The sequence below is a fragment of the Gossypium hirsutum genome, chromosome A02 (assembly GCF_007990345.1).
Source record: "Gossypium hirsutum isolate 1008001.06 chromosome A02, Gossypium_hirsutum_v2.1, whole genome shotgun sequence".
NCBI lineage: Eukaryota > Viridiplantae > Streptophyta > Magnoliopsida > Malvales > Malvaceae > Gossypium > Gossypium hirsutum.
Window position 1 is genome coordinate 13810269 of NC_053425.1, and position 19811 is coordinate 13830079.

At 32.1% G+C, this 19811-nt stretch overlaps 1 non-coding gene across 1 annotated transcript; it reads right to left on the reverse strand.

Moving 5' to 3' along the window:
* Nucleotides 1-18926: 18926 nt before the first annotated feature.
* On the reverse strand, nucleotides 18927-19033 carry LOC121216395 (small nucleolar RNA R71). The gene has a single exon (XR_005912584.1). It is a non-coding gene; the product is annotated as a small nucleolar RNA R71 (small nucleolar RNA).
* Between the last annotated feature and the right edge of the window lie 778 nt (nucleotides 19034-19811).

The window sequence follows — 19811 nt, forward strand, 5'->3', positions numbered from 1 at the left end:
AACCACACTGTTATAAACGTAGATCGGCAAAAGCCAAAAAGAATATAATTATTGATGGCTCGCTCATATGGTAAGCCAAACACCTAAAACGTAGGCATTTGATCGTGGAGGCTACCATGAGCGGTTTCATGGGCTTAGGCCGTTTTGGGCCAGCTTAGGCCAAAACGGGCCATGTGGGCCCCACATTTGTAAACCACACGAAAGCGTGGAGAATGTTGGGCTAGGCTGTCTAATTCACGTGGCCAGGTCCATTACTAGGCCAAAAAGGCCACACGGGTATGTGGGCCCATATGGGTCGTAATATGGGCCTTAGGCCCATTTTCACTGTTTGACTGTTAAAGTTCCACGGGTCGCCCGGGACGGCTGTAGATCTACTGTTGGGTCGAAAAGTATACCCCAACTTGATGAAATGACTGTTATACCCCTATGAGGTAAAATGACTGATATACCCCTATGATATGTATGGTTGTAATTGAGCATGACATGTTGCATACACGTATGATATTATGACATGACATATTGAATGGGGATGGGTTTATTATATTTGGATGAAGTATACTGTACTGGCAGCTCTGCTACATATATTGTTTAGTACCGTAACCGGTGCTATGTTTTGGAGTGTAGGGATGGGTGGGTTGATTTTATCCCCACATGGAGTGCAGGGCTGGACGGAGTGAAGTGTAGAGGATGGATGGGTATTCTGTTTGCATTCTGTTATTGATACTGAAATGGGCCAAGGCCCACACTAATACTGATACTGCAACGGGCTAAAGCCCTAACTGGAAATGAACTGTTACTGAAATGGGCTTAAGCCCAGATTGTGATTGCCACTGTATGACTAACTATTTGTTTAATAAGGGTTTACACATTGAGTTTTCATAAACTCACCCTTCTGCTTTTCTGCGCAGGTAATCCTTAGGCGGATCGGTGCGAGGGACTCGATGGTAGCCACACAACTGTATTGCTTTCATTTTTAACTTTTAATTTAGGTTTTTATTTTAATTTGGGATTTATTTACTATATTTATATCTGCTAGTGGTAGGTCGCGGATTTTCAAAAAAAAAATGCTTTTCAAATACCACGTATACGCAACATGTTTTAAAAGAAAGTGTCTGCAACAAACTGTGTTTTTAAAACATAATGAGAATCTAATATGTTTAACATTTTGCTAAGACAACTTGAGTTTTAACAATAAACAAGACATCCTAAACATACGTTAAGTTCTAAAAGGGATTTTAATATAACACAGGTTTTTCAACAAGATTATGTTTTTTGAAATGCACTTCAACATGACATCGCAGATTCGGCCATAACGTCTAGGCCGAGTTTGGGGTGTTACAATTTTATCCTTAATTTTGCTATCTTTTTGCATTAATGTCATTGCATGAGTTAATTCTAGATTGTGTCCAGAATTGTTGCTGCACCTGACAGCTGTCCGGATAAGAATTAAAAATACGTAAGCTTTCCAGTTTGGTATAACCAACTTGTATGTATAAGGATAGAATAATTTTAAAGAAAGGACACATGTATTGTTGGAAGAGGACATAAAAGGTTGATATGAAAAGAAAAAAAAGAGGAGGAGAGCTTTTTCTTGACCATCATCTTCTTCATCCTACTTTGACGCTTGCGACTATGACAGCTTAAGCCTCTCATGGGTGAGCCAACGTGAAAATTGATGAAGATTAGCTTTTGACTAGAAGACCTAAGTGCAAGACAAGAGGGAATAGAGAGATTCAATCGAACTGTCTAGGAATAGTATTCTCCACTTGATTATTTCTTATTTCTTTCTAAATGCTGGTGATTACTCTCTATTTTCTGTTTGTATGGAAGTACACTTGAATTCTTAGTTAAATGTTATCTTATTCAATCTTGCTTTTATTGTTTAATCTTGGGGTTTGAATGTTTCTTAACACGAAGTGTTATTGTAGTCACTAACATTAGAAAGTGCAGTGATAGTTCGAGCCAACAGGCATTAGAACAGAGGTTGAGTAAGGATTAGAGGAATTTAGTCTAGTTGTTCTTAATAATGTCATATTGCCATCATCGGAAGGTGGGGTTAATGTTCATGTTTAAGTCTCAAATTAAATAAAGGAGTGACGCTTGGTAAGATAAACATTGAAATTTATTGCCTCGACAATCACCTATCCTTTTATACCTTGTGAGCACTTAGTATTCTGCTGAAGATTCATGTTGGGGATCCCAATTGTTAATTATTATATTATATTTTATTGTTTTCAAGTTATTGCTCTGACAACTATCCTTAATATTTATCTCATTTCTATCTAGTCATTACACCGACATTAACAGACAAAAGACAATAATCCTTATGGGATCAATATCCGACAGACCCACATTTGTCTACTATACTTACATCGACAGTATATGCTTGTACATTATTGCTGTGACGTTAAACAGCTGATCACATGCATGATCTTAATAAAATTCTTATTCAGGTAATCAAATATGTAGGCTTGATAGGTTTAGTGTCGGTGCTTGAAAATTATAGAGTTGAGTTTGGAAGTTGCTTGATAGTTTTGTGAAAGAGAGGGATTTGATGATTTATTGCCTTTTTTATGCCAGAGAACTACTTCACAAGAAGAAGAATTGGAGTTTCTCTTTGCTAGGTAGTCCTAATGAACTGGCACGATGGTAAGATTTTGAACTTGATATCTACTTCGGCCATAAGGATGGTTTTTGTACTTTATATTCTTAGATGGTTTTTACGACAAGTTATGATGCAATATAAGATGAAATGACCATTACCCTATATGTTCTAATTAGTAGGTTATAAAAAGTTATGATGCATGATAAGATGTAATGCTAATTACATCTTATACTGCATCATAACTTGTAAGTTACCAATTAATCTACATAGGGTAATGCTCATTATTTCTTACATGATCATAAGTTGTTTGTAAGCTACTGGTTAATCCAAATAGGATAATTCTCATTACATCTTATAATGCACCATAACTTCTACTAAGCTACCATTAATCCTGTCTACCACTAGGTTAATGAGTTATAGCTAACTAATGTCCATTGTTGTTATATGCATTTTGTTGCTAGAGTAATTGTTTGAAACTATTAAATGTTTCTTTTGTAGGTTGTTTAACATCAATGAAAAGCGTTAAATCAAGGATCTTTTTCTGTAGACAAATTTTCCCAAATGTTTGATACTGTGTAAAGTATATCTCTTAAGTGCTCAAATCAATTTATCTTTTTTCGTGCAATTTAAACTAGAAATTATATATTAAGTATTGTATTGGTTTTGATTTTACTTGTGAAGTTAGGTAGAATTTTTGTTTATTATTGATTAATATATTTTTTACATTGCATAAATAAGATGATTTTATTAAAACGCTTTTTTCTGGGATCTCATTGGAACCAAGAATTTTAAAAACTCAATTGGATTCCTTAGAAAAACCATTAGAAAACCATGACTTGTCAACTATTTCTTCTCTGATTTGTCACGGTCATGTGTATTATTGAAGGATATATTGCTGATTTATTTATTTATTTATTTATATGCTTGTTTTCAAGTGCTCATTTGAATAGAATTTTATCCATGTTCTTTCGAGTTTTGTCCTCTCAATTTCTAATTTTGCAGGTTGTTATATTTATTTATTAGAGTAGGTGTGATTCTCTTTATTCTCTACTATTTTGGCTATATTGGCACCGCAACAAGAAATTTATGTTGCTTGACTTGTGCATCATAATTTCTTCCTTCTAGTTTTACATGTTCTGGCCATATAAGAACACTTTAACTTGGTATTCTCAGAAATTAGGAGGGCATTCTGCATTGGATTATTCAAAATTGCACATAATTTGGCATCGTAGTGTGGATACATGGAACTTAGGGAAACAAGATGAGAAATTCGACTTATATACATATATTACATGGTAGGGACTAAGCATCATGAAAATCTAATCAACTAACTATTAAACCAAGTCATTAATTATTGTAGACTTTTCCTTGGTGGGAAGAAGACGTTGAATTGGAGGTATCTTCTGCATGGCATAAGTGAGTAGTTGAATGATAGCTACACACAATGATAGATCTCGAGAGTAAATGGCGAAGTTTGGTGATGCACGAAACAAATTTTCCTTATAGATTTCTTTTGAACCTTTTGGTTCACATTTCCCTGTAACCAAGCCCTTTCTTTACATGAATCAGAGTAAGTAACATAGACCTTGTTTTTTGCGTTTCTTATTATCTCCTTGATTCAAATGAGGAAGAAAAGTAAAAATTAAAGGTTGTTCATATTGCTTGTTGATAAACCTTAGTCTATCTAATTTTAAATTTGAATTTTTTTTCCCTAATGAAAACAACATTTTGTGCCATAAACTTGACCTCGTGTTCTAGAAGGTACAGTGAAAGTGTTTATGATTTGAAGGTTTAAATATCATAATAATCATTCAAATGCACTACTCTGACCATGTGTTTGTTGTGTGTCAACTATAATGAAGATAACTTGAGAAGCAATGAATTCTAATAATAGTGTATTATTTTAAAATGTAGTAAATAAAATATTTTAAATATTATTTTAAAATGTAGTAAATAAAATATTTTAAGTATTTTAATATAATTTAATATAAAAATAATTATATTAAAAATGTTATTAAATTATATTTAATAATAATTATATTAAAATATGATTAAATTATTTATTATTAAATTATTTATAAATCCTATTAAAATTTAATAACAATAATAATCATATACCTAAAAAAATTCTACTTAGGGTACTTTGATCATTTTATTTTTTTCTTATGCTATCACAAATCTATTATATTCAATCAAATACAAGAACACTATTAGAATTATATTCTATTTTATTCAATAAAATAATTAAATTACCGATTACAATTTCCTTTTATTACAATTATTCAAAAGTGTCATAAATTTTTATGTTTTTAAAAAATTATACGTTAACAATGATACTAATTGTTTCTATCTCATGCTTACGGAAAGGTGAACCGAGTTGCTTAAACAATGATCATTTTGACTAAAGCCATATGAATATTTTATGTCAACATTCATAGTACAACAGTCTTTCAACTTTAATCACCTTCAATTTTAATATTTTTGTATAAAACTAAGTCTCCTTCAGCTTTAATATTTTATATGAATCCTCGAGTAAATGTATTCTGTAAATAGCACTTTTGTAGAAGTACGTAAGGTAAGGAAACTGAAACTGCTGAAAGTTGCTTTATTGCTTAATGTAGAAATCGAGCAGCAATTTTTTTTTTTTTATAATCACAGGTTTTTTCGTTGGTTTTACTGTATATATTTAGTCCACTTTGGACCAAAACTGATGTCGATATAAAGTCGTTATAACCGCGTATATTAAGTTATTGACAAGTGTTGATTGACTTGGCATTTAATCCAAATATTTATATCATGAGTTAGGTAATAATCCTAGCTGAAAAGTTTATTTAAAATTTGAAAGGATTTAAATAAAATATTAAGTTTAAAAAATAAATTTGAATAAAAAAATAGGCCCTGTTTAAAACATAGATCAAGTTATGCCTGAACATTCAAGACTTGAGTCTACAAGCTCAAACCCGACTCATTTTTAAAGTTTGCAATATATTTATTTTGTTATTTTTATGTATTATGTAATTTATAACATATAAATATTAAATTTACAGTAATATATGATACTATAATATAAGTATTAAAAAATGTTAAGATACATATATATAATTTTAATAAATGAAAAAATAAAATTATTAAATATTAAACTATATTTTCCAAACAAATTAAAAATAAAATGGGCGGGTGTAAATTAGGCTTAGATTAGCCATTTAAAAATATGAGTAGGTTTTAGTAAAATTTTAGACACATTTTTTATTAGGTCGAGCTTGAGAAAACATAAAAATGTTAATATCATGTTTAAGCCTAATTTTAACGTGGTCCGACGCAACCATGAACACATTTAGAATTAAGCATGAATTGATATTAACATTGATATATTATATATTTTAAGAGGTATTAGATTAATGACAACAATAACCTTATGGAGCAAGTGGCTAAAGCTTTTTGTTACCACCTCAAAATCCAAGGTTTGAGTCTGATAACATTAAAATCAAATACTGTAGCACTGAGATTAAAATAAGTGATAGAATATGTGTTTAAACTCAATCGCATTATAGAATATGTGTTTAAACTCAATCGCATTCATATTTTAAATTATTAAAATAATTTTATAGTAAATAATAAATCATAATTATGATAATAAATTTGTATTATTATTAATTATTATATAATAATAAAATTTATAATGTTGGGTTATATCTACTAATATCATTATCATAAAGTTTGTGTTCCATTGGTCTTAGGACTAAAAGCTAGTATATTGGGCATATGAATTATATTTAGCATGGTTTCATTTATAACAATGGAATTCATAACTCGATAAAGAGTAAATGATATCTTCTCAATAACATTGTATGGTTTAAGAAAAAGAAACATGATCATGGGTCATTTGTCTAGGACGAATGATTTTCATTACTATTTGTTAGTAATGATCTTTTTCATTGTAGAATATGCAATAGTTACCTTGAGATAAAATAGGATCATATTAGGTGAACAGATTTTAACCTAAAAAGATAAAAGATTTCTTTCGAGGGTAACACACTAATGATAAAGTCATTGGACGTGAAAAATAATAAGTTGCTTTCGTAATGGTAAATTATAACGGAGAGTTTAGTCATGATATATTTAGGAAATTAACTCCATGGCTAAATAATGTTTTAATTAATAGAGGCTAAATAGTGTTCTAATTAAGAGACGAAGATTCAAAACTTAATTACCCTAATTATATATGTCTAATTGGTCCCTTCATTAGTTCAACACAACCCTATTTGGAATGCAACTAGAACTGTTATGTTGAATAAATAAAAATGATAAAAGAGAAATAGATTGAATATATTATTATTCGCAGAAAATGCATTTTCCCGCAAGGAACAAGAGATGACTTGTAAATTAGTTTATTTTTTTATTTATTATTTAATTGATTATGATTAATTAATTAAGTTCAAAGTAAAAATTATATTAATTAGTCATTGCATTTATACGGAGCGAGACAATTCAATTTATTTTACTCATAGATTCTAGTACGGTAAAGTCACTATGATTTTAACAGAATTAGAATTAGATTGAGAAAATAATTTATTTGAAAGAATTAATTTGTTGTAAATTAAATGGATGTCTATAACCCCTAAGCATATTAAAGTAATAAAACTCTTTACTTCATTTATAATCAAGAGATCATTAAATGAAGTAATTAAGAAAACTTAGTTCATTAAATGTAATTGAATGTAAAGGAGCTTATAAATAGCACATTGTAAGTGAAAATACGACAATGAAAAATTCTCTTGTATTTTCATCCACTTTTATTTATTGTTTTATTAATTTTTCTATAACACGTTATCAGCACGAGCTTCTATGAGTTTATAGTGAAGTTCACGTCATTTCGACTTTATATAATTTGCCCGTATAACTCCCGTTAAACTATATACGATATACGTATTTTCATAATTCTTTTATTTTATTTTCTAGATGGAATATTTACTTTGGGTAATATTCGCATATTTATTTTTACAACTAAAATTTAATAATGATAATATACATGTTTTTTTTAAAGAAATTTCAATTAATGCAATTTGTGTTATGTTATTATTATGACTATTCCTCTCTATGTCAATATTTGACATACATATTATTATTTAGAAAATTTGGTATATATAATTGAATTATTTTACGATTGAGAATACTTATTATTTTACTAATATATTTTTTTTTATTTTGATTCAAGTGATTATAATGTCAAATCTTGCCAAACTTGAATTTGCAGCCTTAGACATCTCAGGCAAGAATTATTTGTCATGGGTGTTAGATGCTGAAATTCACCTAGATGCTAAAGGCCTAGGAAATACTATATTAGCAAATAAAGAAGCATTTAATCAAGACAAGACAAAAGCAATGATTTTCATCCGTCTTCATCTACATGAAGGGTTAAAAGTGGAATATCTCACTGTGAAAGACCCTCTTGAGTTGTGGAAAAATTTGAAAGAACGATTTGACCATCAGAAAACTATGATTCTTCCTAAAGCTCGTTATGATTGGATGCACTTACGGTTGCAAGATTTTTTTCAAAATTAGTTCTCAACTAAAATTATGTAGAGAAAACATAACTGATGAGGACTTGTTAGAGAAAACATTTTCAACCTTTCATGTTACTAATGTGCTCCTGTAGCAGCAATACCGTGAAAAAGGTTTTAAAAGGTATTCTGAATTGATTTCATGCCTTTTGGTGGCTGAACAAAATAATGAGCTATTGATGAAAAATCATGGAATTCGTCCCACTAGTTATTCACCATTCCCTAAAGTGAATGTAGCAGTACACAATAATTATGAAAATAGAAAATATATAAGTCGTGGTCGTGGTCGTGGACAAAGTGGGGGACGTGGTCGAGGACATATTAGTAATCGTTATCATGGTGGTCATAACAATGATACTTCTAACCACCAGAAAAAGAATAACAATGAAAGATAAGAAAGAAGTGGTCAAAATAATCCTTCAAAGATTGTTGAGAATATATGCTACCGATGTGGTATGAAGGGGCATTGGTCACGTACCTATCGTACGTCTGAGCATTTAGTGAAACTTTATCAAGCATCCATTAAAAGGAATGGAAAGCATATGGAGACAAATTTTATATCCCAAAATGATGAAATGGAGGCAAAAGATGAAAATATTCACTATAATACTAAAACTGACCATGCCTACGGGGGTGATAAATTTAATGACCTTAATAATATAACTCACCTAGATGTGGCAGATTTCTCTGAGAATCATTAGAAAAATTGATGTTATTTTGATATTTTTATGTTGTTTTAAGTATATTTTATTTTCTTGCATAAAGAATAATTTACATATTTAATAAATATTTGCAGTGTTTCTCATATTATATTTTGTTTGTTTTTATGAAGAATATGAATATTCAACAAAATTTCGATGGACCCAAAATCTATGAAGACATGTGTCTTGCAGATAGTGCTACAACACATAAGACATTCAAAGATAAAAAATATTTTTCTCATTTGACAATGAGTAATGCCCATGTTAATACAATACCAGGTAGTTCAAAACTTATTGAAGGCTCCGGAAGAGCTATTATATTATTACCTAAAGGTACAAATTTATCATTGATGATGCTTTATATTCCACTAAGTCTTAAAGAAATTTATTGAGTTTTAAAGATATTCATCTTAATGGATATCATATTAAGACTATGAATGAGAAAAATGTTGAATATCTATATATTACAAATGTTGAATGTGGAAAGAAATATATTTTGGAAAGGCTACCTGCTTTTTCATCAAGTTTATATTCTACACATATTAGTGTAATTGAGTCACATATTACTACAAACCAGAAGTTTGTAGAACCACATACTTTTACTATTTGGCAAGACCGATTAGGCCATCCTGGATCTATTATGATGCGAAGAATCATCGAGAATTCAATTGGACACCTATTAAAGAACCAAAAGATTCTTGAATTCAAAGATTTATCTTGTGTCGCTTGTTCTCAAGGAAAATTGACTATTAGACCATCACCAGCTAAAGTTGGGATTGAATCTCCCGAATTTCAGGAACGTATTTAAGGTGATATATGTGGGCCCATTCATCCACCATGTGATCCATTCAGATATTTTATGGTATTAATAGATGCATCTAGTAGGTGGTCACATGTGTGTTTATTATCGACTCACAACCTGGTGTTTGTGAGACTACTTGCTCAAATAATTTGATTAAGAGCATAATTTCTAGATTATGCAATCAAAACTATTCGTCTTGATAATGCTGGTGAGTTTACATCCCAAGCTTTTATTGATTATTGTATGTCAATTACGATAAAAGTTAAGCATCCTGCAGCTCATGTTTATACACAAAACGGTTTAGCTAAATCGATTATCAAACGCCTCCAACTAATAGCTCGGCCATTACTCATGAGAACAAAACTCCCTGTTACAGCTTGGGGATATGCTATTTTTCATGCAGCAGCACTTGTGCACTTAAGGCCAACAAGTTATAATAAGTACTCCCCATTACAATTGGCTTTTGGTCAGGAGCCAAATATTTCCTATCTTAGAATTTTTGGATGTGCAGTATATGTTCTAATTGCTCTACCACAATGCAGAAAGATGGGTCCTCAAAGGAGGTTGGGAATATATGTTGGTTATGAATCTCCTTCTATAATTAAATATGTTGAACCATTAACTGGAGATTTATTTACTACACGATTTATTGATTGTCATTTTGATGAAAAAACATTCCCAACATTAGGGGAAGAGAAAATACAACTGGTAAAAGAAATTACATGGAATGGATCATCATTATTTCAATTAGATCCCCATACAAGTCAATGTGAACAAGAAGTTCAAATGATTATACATTTGTAAAACATTGCCAATCAACTGCCAGATTCATTTACTGACCAAAAAGGAATTACAAAATCTCATATACTAGCTGAGAATACTCCAATATGAATTGATATCCCAATAAGGCAAATTGTTAGTGCAAAAAAAAGTAATCCACATCTGAAGCGTGGAAGGCCAATCGATTCTAAAGATAAAAATCCTCGTAAAAGGAAAGAAGCAATTATTCAAGATGGTAATATTGTGGAGGCAAGTGCCCCAGAAGAAGCCAAAGATATAACTAATCAAAAAACCCCAGAAGAGGTTTAGGTACCTGAAAATGGTGATAACGAAGAAATCTCAATAAGTTATGTTACTTCAGGAAAAAGATGGAACCGAAAAAATATAGTTGCTGACAACAATTTTGTTTATAATGTTGCTACTGAAATAGAAAAAGAAAATGAGGATCCTGAGCCTAAATCTATTGAGGAATGTAGAAATCGAAAAGATTGGCCAAAATGGAATGACGCAATTCAAGCAAAATTAAATTCACTTTCTAAACATGAGGTTTTTGGACCTATAGTCCAAACACCTAAATATGTAAAGCCGGTAGGATATAAATGGATATTTGTGTGAAAACGAAATGAGAAAAATGAAGTCGTAACATATAAATCACGACTTGTAGCACAAGGATTTTCGTAAAGGCCCGACATTGTTTATGAAGAGACATATTCTCCCATGGAGGATGCAATCATGTTTAAATACCTTATTATTCTGGCAGTATGTGAAAAACTTGACATGCGTCTAATGGATGTTGTTACAACCCATTTGTATGGTACACTTGACAGTGAAATTTATATGAAAATCCCAGAAGGATTTAAAATCCCTAAAGGATATAGAGCTTCCCGGGAAAATTGCTCAATCAGATTAAAAAAAAGTTTATATGGATTAAAACAATCTGGACGTATGTGGTACAATCGTCTTAGTGAATATTTGTTAAAAGAAGGTTATAAAAACGATCCAATCTGCCCATGTGTTTTTATAAAAAGGTCTGAATCAAACTTTGTGATAATTGCTATTTATGTTGATGATCTAAATATTATTGGAACTCTTGAAGAGCTTCAAAATGTAGTAAATTATTTAAAGAAAGAATTTGAGATTAAAGATTTTGGAAAAACAAAATTTTGTCTTGGCCTGCAGATCGAGCATATAAAAGATAGAATTCATGTCCATTAGTCAAATTATACGAAAAAGATCTTAAATAAATTTTATATGGATAAAGCACATCCATTAAGTACCCCGATGGTTGTACGATAGTTAGATGTGAATAAAGACCAATTTCATCCTTGTGAGAATGATGAAGAGTTTCTTGGTCTTGAAGTACCATATCTAAGTGCCATAGGAGCATTGATGTATCTTGCAAATAACACAAGACCTGATATAGCTTTTGCTGTAAACTTGTTAGCAATATTTAGTTATTCTCCAACACGTAGACATTGGAATGGAATTAAATATGTATTTAGATATCTCAGAGGAAGCATTGATACGGGGTTATTTTATTCAAATGATTCAAAATCCCTATTAGTTGGTTATGTTGATGCTGGATATTTATCAGATCCACATAAAGGTCGATCTCAAACGGGATATTTATTTACACGTGGAGGTACTGCCATATCATGGCGTTCGACAAAGCAAATATTAGTTGCTGCCTCTTCAAATCATGCTGAAATAATTGCAATGCATGAGGCAAGCCGAGAGTGTGTTTGGCTAAGGTTATTAACCCAACATATCTAGAAGATATGTAATTTCCCTTTATAGGAAAATATGCCAACTATCTTATACGAAGATAATTCAGCATGTATAGCTCAATTAAAGGGTGGTTATATCAAAGGTGACAGAATGAAACATATTTCACCAAAATTATTCTTCACTTATGATCTTGAGAAGAAAAGTGGCATAGAAGTTTAACAAATCCGTTCTAGTGATAATTTAGCAGATCTTTTTACCAAGGTATTGCCAACTTCAACATTTGAAAGACTACGAAACAAGATTGGAATGCATCGACTCAAAGATATAATGTGATGTCGCCATTAGGGGGAGTTTAAAACATGTTACTCTTTTCCTTTAACCAAGGTTTTGTCCCACTGGGTTTTCCTGGTAAAGGTTTTTAAAAAGGCAACTTGTAATAGGAGATTATGTACTCTTTTCCTTCATTAGGTTTTTATCCCACAGGGTTTTTCCTAATAAAGGTTTTAATGAGGCACATTCTTATTTAAAAGACATCCAAGGAGGAGTGTTGTAAATTAAATGGATGTCAATAACCCCCTAATCATATTAAAGTAATAAAATCTTTACTTCATTTATAATCAAGAGATCATTAAATGAAGTAATTAAGAAAACTTAGATCATTAAATGTAATTGAATGTAAAGGAGCTTATAAATAGCACCTTGTAAGTGAAAATACGACAATGAAAAATTCTCTTGTATTTCCATCCACTTTTATTTATTGTTTTATTAATTTTTTATAACATAATTAAATTTATTTTAATTAATTGATTGAATAAATAATATTTCGGGAGTAGAAAACTAGTATTCGGTTGGAGAATTATATGAGCTTCAATTAAATTAAATTAATACTAGATAGCATATATAATTGTATCCAATATATGACAGGTTCAATAAGTCCACATTAGTGTATCGCCTACTATATTCAGTCCTAGAAGGATTTTTTGTTTTCTATTAAAATATTACTATTTTGTCTCTTCTTATTCCAGTATAACTTTGTGGTTTTTCTTATATATAGGAATTATGGGCTAAGTCAAAAGAGACACAATTCTGAAAATCGTTACTTTTTCAGAAAATAGTGAGACTTATTTTAATAAATTCTAATTTTGTGAGAACTCGTGATTTGACTTAAGTTTCTTTTCTCATAGAGAGAAGTTAACTTTCATCACTAAAAAGTTAAAAGCTTTCATTATTTTTGGTTCAATAATTAGAGCTCACTCTCTAAGCAACCAAGAATTTAAGAATAGCAAACAAAATCATTTTGGTTGAAAGTAAAAAATTAACTAGATCTTATAGAGTTCGAAAAACACATGTACTAATTTGGTAATGTTTAATGCTGTAGAAAAAAAAAACATGATTCAATTTTATGAAAAAAAAAATTAAAATTTTTGTATGCAAAATTTTGTTTTCTCAACCTAAATTTCCAACACATATTAAACTGACTCCTTATGATATTCGAAAGTGTAGAAAGCCTATGGTAGTATATTTTGCACATTTGGGAGTCCATGGTATATTCTTAAATATCGTGATCCCATAGGAAAATTCAATGCTCAAAATGATGATGGAATTTTGGTAGGATGCTCTACAAATAGTTGTGATTATCAAGTGTATAACGCTCGTACTAAAACCATCATGGAATCTATTAATGTGATTATAGATGACTCTTCATCTATTGGGAACTATGTAGAGGAGGAAATACAAGATGACTTACCTTCTGTCCAAATAGATAATGGAACAGAAGATGGAACAAAATCAGATTAGTCCTTAGATGATTCAGAACTGAAACCCTCTGCAATGATTCACAAAAATCATGCTCTTGAGAATGTTATTGGAAATATTACTGGTGATAGAAGAACCAATGTAAAAGAGATTAACTATAGATACATGATCAAGAAAATTTATTATATTTAAACCATCAAAGCCAAAGAAAGTTGAATAGGTATTGCAAGATGAACATTGGTTGAACGTAATGCAAGAAGAACTTCAATAATTTGTTAGAAATGAAGTGTGGACAATTGTCCTTCATCCTAATAAATGTAACATGATAGATGTAACACCCCTAGCCCGTTCCTGTCGTTGGATTAGGGTTACAAAGTATTATAGTAAAATTCAAAATGTTTAAATTCAAATAGAATCAATTATACAAATTATCTAATATCATTCAATAACTCTTTCAAATCAAGTAGGAAATACATTGATGGACCTTAAATCGAGCCTCCAGGGCCCTAAAAATAATTTAAAAACAATCAGGGATCATTTTGAAACAAAACAAAAAAAATTGGAGATATTTGGAAAATAGGGGTCACACAACCGTGTGGCCAGGCTGTGTGACAAAGCCCAGACCGTGTGGTTCAAAAGCATGGTCGTTTGGCTAATCCACACACCCATGTTCACAGACTGTGTAACTAACTGTGCCCGTGTAGTAAAAGGACACACGGTCGTGTCGCCAGGCCGTTTAACTCACTGTGCCCGTGTAGCTTAGGGTCACACGGCTGTGTCGCCAGGCCATGTAACTTTCTGTGCCCGTATGCCTCAGGGTCACACGGCTGTCACTAGGCCGTGTAACTCTCTGTGCTTGTGTGGACCAACCTACACTAAAAACAAATAAGGCACACGATTGTGTGACAGCCCGTGTCCCAGGCCGTGTGTACCTTAAAAAGTTTGCAAAATAAGGCACAGTTTTATTCAAAGCTTAGGTACCAAGACAAATCAAATCCAACCAATTCCATATCTTAAAGACACAATTAACAAGCTTAAAACATGCCAAAATATTCATCTTAAGTGCCTAACCAATATGCCCTCATTAACACCACAATTCAATCTCCTAAACAAAATCACATTCATCTATCACAATTTCACTCATCAATTCATCCATTTAACCATTAAATACCAAAACAATATGAGTTATACTATATATGACCAAAAGATCAACTTGCAATATAGTTATTAGCACTAAACTTGTATAAGGATCTATTACAAGGTAGCAAAACATGTCGATATTCTTACAAAACAAACACCCTATTTACATGCCATGATTAACCATAGGTGTATGCTCTGCTGATCCAACCAACATGATCCGATAGTTCAAAACCTAAAAAGAAATAATAACCAAGTATAATAAATACTTAGTAAGCTTCCATAAATCAATTTTATTACTTATTATGCTCGTTAAGTAGCTAAATGCAAATAATCATTTGAACTTCAGCCTTGTTACAAGACGATTCCAAAATTCAAAGTCAGTAACGTACAAACATACGGATTACTCAGATTTCATAACTTGCTATAACTTATTGAGACAATATTCTGATGGATCTTCGTAAAAGTACACATTACATGAGTCCAGAATAGATAATGCTCTTAAGTGCTAATCAGATATAGAATAGTTGTGTCAAGTTACCCATCCGGGCTAAACCAATGACAACATAGGTAAACTAGCTTGGCCAGAGCTACGTATACGTGTAAAACGACAATGGATTATCAGTCGAAGCTAAATCCTAGCCACATGTAAATTCGAGTCTGCAACACATGCAAGAGCTCGGTCTAAAAGAGATATTTTGACATAAATCTCATGTACAAAACTTTTACTCAATCCATCGAAATCATTCCAGAAAATTTCATTTCTATTTCTTATAAATGAAATTATTTACTACGTGGTCAACTAAATATATTTAAATATAATTATCACTTTTGATACCAAATTATATAATCAAAGACATCAGTAGAAACTTACCTAGAACCGAAGACGATTACTCCACGACCTTCTATTTTTCATGTGTTATAACTGATCCACTCATTTCTTAATCTAAACGTAATAATTAATTCAATTAACTAATTCAAGCACTATACAATACTTCAATTCAAACCATTCCACCTTTAATTAAATTTTGCACAGTTACCCTCAACAACTAACTTTTATTGTAATGCCCTGACTTTTTAATTTTTGTTTTTATAAGCTTTGTTATAATTAAGTATCTATATCAATGGTTTAGTGCCTTCAATCTATGTCGAAAGTCTTGGTTTTGAGTATCAGTTCCTATTGTTCCTAGGCCTATCTAATTTTGGGATAAAATATGTTTTGAACTCAAAATAATTTTGGTGTGTTTTTTTATTTATTTTAATTCAAAGTGAGTTTGTTGGAAAACAAAAGAGAATAATAGGTTAATATTAATAATATAGATATTATCATTAAGTCATGTAGTTATTTTATGTTTCTTTTGGGTTTTATTTATTTTTAATTAATAATTAATAGAAATAAAGGACGAAAACCTAAAACCCACATTTCCCATTAATTCCTCTAAGTCGCGCCACAATTGGGAATTTCAAAAAATGAAATTTTACTTTCTGGTGTTCTTCAGTTCGTCTATCCCTTCAATTGTGTTTTGAAAAACAAAATTCAAACATTGGATTGCTATTCGTGGGTCTTCCATTTTGCTTCTTTTAGGTAACATTTTAATAAGTTATTTAATTGTTTAATTTGGGGGTTTTGAGGTGCAATAGGTTTTGTGAAATTTGGTTATTGTTGGTTAATGAGTTTATTGCATTTAGGAGAGATTCGGGAGACGGTTGGCACTCCTGCAGCATCGTAATTTTGTGGGGTTACGGTTCAATTATCGGTAAGAGTATGTGATAAACCGTAATTTATACATATTTTTTATCCCATGCTTAGCGCATTTATGGATGATTTCTCCTTAGATTTGATGAAATTGATGCTCCTAATCCTTTAATTTCATGTTTTATACTTAGGTGAGCATAGGAGAGTAAAAAGAGCGAGAAACGGGCAGAAAAAGGAGAAAATAGACCCACATGGGAAAACAACACGGCCTGGACTTCTTCACACGAGCGCGTCACACGGCCGTGTCAACTTGGCAGGATCGAAGCACGACTTACACGGGTAAACCATGCGCCCGTGCCTATTTAACAGCCTTGACCATGGGCTGGAGTAATCGCACACGGGCGTGTCCCTGCCGAGCCCAAGTTTAGTCCTATTCGAAAAAGGCCAATTTTTAGGGCTCTTAGGCATTCAAAAGCCTATTTAAACACTTGAGGAGGCACTTAAGATGGGGATGCAAAGTAGGAAGTAAGGAATTACTCAAGGGAAGCCGATTGATCCATCTAAAGAGCCGGATTCATCATCAAGACTGGAGATCTCCCTTCAAGTTCCTTCAAGAGTATTGGGTTTTCTTATATTTTGTTATCTTTATGCTTTTGAGATGTTTTCTTTCATAAATATGAACTAAACCCCCTAAATACCTAAGGGGAATGAAACCTAAGACAGATCTTGTTATTATTATCTGAATTGTATGATAAATATTTGACTTGTTCTTAATTATGTGTTCTTAATTCTTGTTTTAATATTCTAGGATATTGATTCAAGTTAACGCTCTTATTCAGAGGAGGAATAGACCCTGTTTAAGAGTAAAATTGTCATAATTAAGTGGATTTGATTGCGCGCCAAGAGATAGGTTGACAAGATTTTACCGGATTAGGGTAAAACCTAATAAGGGAATCCATAGATCGAGTTAATGCAATTCTAGGGTGTTAATTAGAATGAGATTTCAATTATTCAACCTAGGGTTAGACGTTATTAGTCTCGAGAGAGATGATAATATAACTTAAGGATTTCTACGGATCAAGTCAAATGAATAAATCGTCTGATTCAGAGTCAAATAACAAGCGAAGTCTAGGTGGATTTTTCCTTAGGTATTGTCTCAATCAATTGAATTTTCCCAAAATTATTTTCCCAAGTTTTCTTTCTGTGCATTCTTAGTTAGTAATTAGTTTAGATAACCAAGCCTCTTAATTTTTAGGCTAGATAATAAAAAGGAAGTAAAACTAGTACTTGTAGTTCCTTTGGGTTCGACAATCCGATCTTGCTGAGCTATACTACTGTTTGATAGGTACACTTGCCTTAATCGTGATAATAAGTTAGTCTCAAGAACGATTCATTTATAAATCTTTAAAACCTGTTACGAATATTACGCAATCAAGTTTTTAGCGCCGTTGTCGGGGAACTAGGATATTAAGAACACTCAATTTTTATTACTTTAGCCATTTTACTTTTATTACAATTTAAAATTTTCTTTTCTTTTCTAATTCTTCATTTATTTTCTTCTGATAGGTTTTTCTAGTTTATGACCAGAAGAAACCCATCAGGACCACTACTTTTTGACAGTAAGATCAACCGCACAGTTCGCAGAAACCGGAGAGAAATAAGGCGAAGCCTAAGATACATAGAGGACAAGCAAGAGGACGATACTTAAACGACAACCGATGAGATGGCTAAAAACCAAGAAAATCTGCTACCTCCTGCGATTGCTGCTGATCCAGAAAATCAGAATCCTGCTCCACGCACTATGTATGATTATGCTAAACCTAATTTAACAGGAACTAAGTCAAGTATAGTTAGACCTGTTATTGCTGCAAATAATTTTGAACTGAAACCTAACACAATTCAAATGATACAACAGTTTGTTCAGTTTGATGGTTTGCAGGACGAGGATCCCAACGCTCACTTGGCAAATTTCCTAGAAGTTTGCAATACCTTTAAAATTAATGGCGTTTCTGATGACGCCATTCGCCTTCGGTTGTTTCCCTTTTCGTTAAGGAATAAGGCTAAACAATGGTTGAACTCATTACCATAATAGTCAATCACTACTTGGGAACAAATGACTGAAAAGTTTTTATTAAAATATTTTTCGCCAGCTAAAACATCCAAATTATGTAATGATATCTCTTCTTTTGTGCAGATAGATTTAGAAACACTCTACGATGCATGGGAGAGATACAAGTACCTTTTGAGAAGGTGCCCTCACTATGGGTTACTGCTTTGGCTACAGGTTCAAACATTTCATAATGGCCTGAATCCTTCGACTCGGCAAATGATTGATGCAGCCGCTGGAGGAACTATCAATAATAAGACACCTGAGGTGACTTACGAATTTATTGAGGAGATGTCACTGAATAACTATCAGTGGCAAGTTATGAGAATAAAGCTAACGAAAGTAGTCGATGTTTTCAACCTCGACGCGGTTACTAGGCTATCTAACCAAGTAGAACTTTTAAATAAAAAGATTGACGGTTTGTGTGGTTCTACTCAGGTACATCCAGTGATGAGGTGCGATTTGAATGGAGGAGGAGCATGCACAGAATATCAACCCTTCAACCCTAGCATCGAGGAGGAAAAAGTCCAATATCTGGGTAACAATAACTCTAGACCCCAAAATAACCTATATAGTAACACTTATAATGCAGGTTGGACGAACCATCCCAATTTCTTGTGGGGCGGTCAAGGAAATCAAAGGCCACAACATCCTCCGGGTTTTCAACAACCACCTTACCAGTAAGAAAAGAAGGCGAACCTTGAGGAGATGCTAACCAAATTCATCTCAGTGTCAGAAACTCGTTTTCAGAATACTGAGACAGCACTCAAAAATCAACAGGCATCAATCCAAGGGCTCGAAACTCAGATTGGGCAGCTTGTTAAGTTAATTTTCGAACGACCACAAGGTAGCCTACCAAGCAATACTGAATCTAACCCAAGGGAGCAACTCAACGCGATTTCCATTCAAGATGAGGAAGGGTTAGTTGCAAAACCAAGG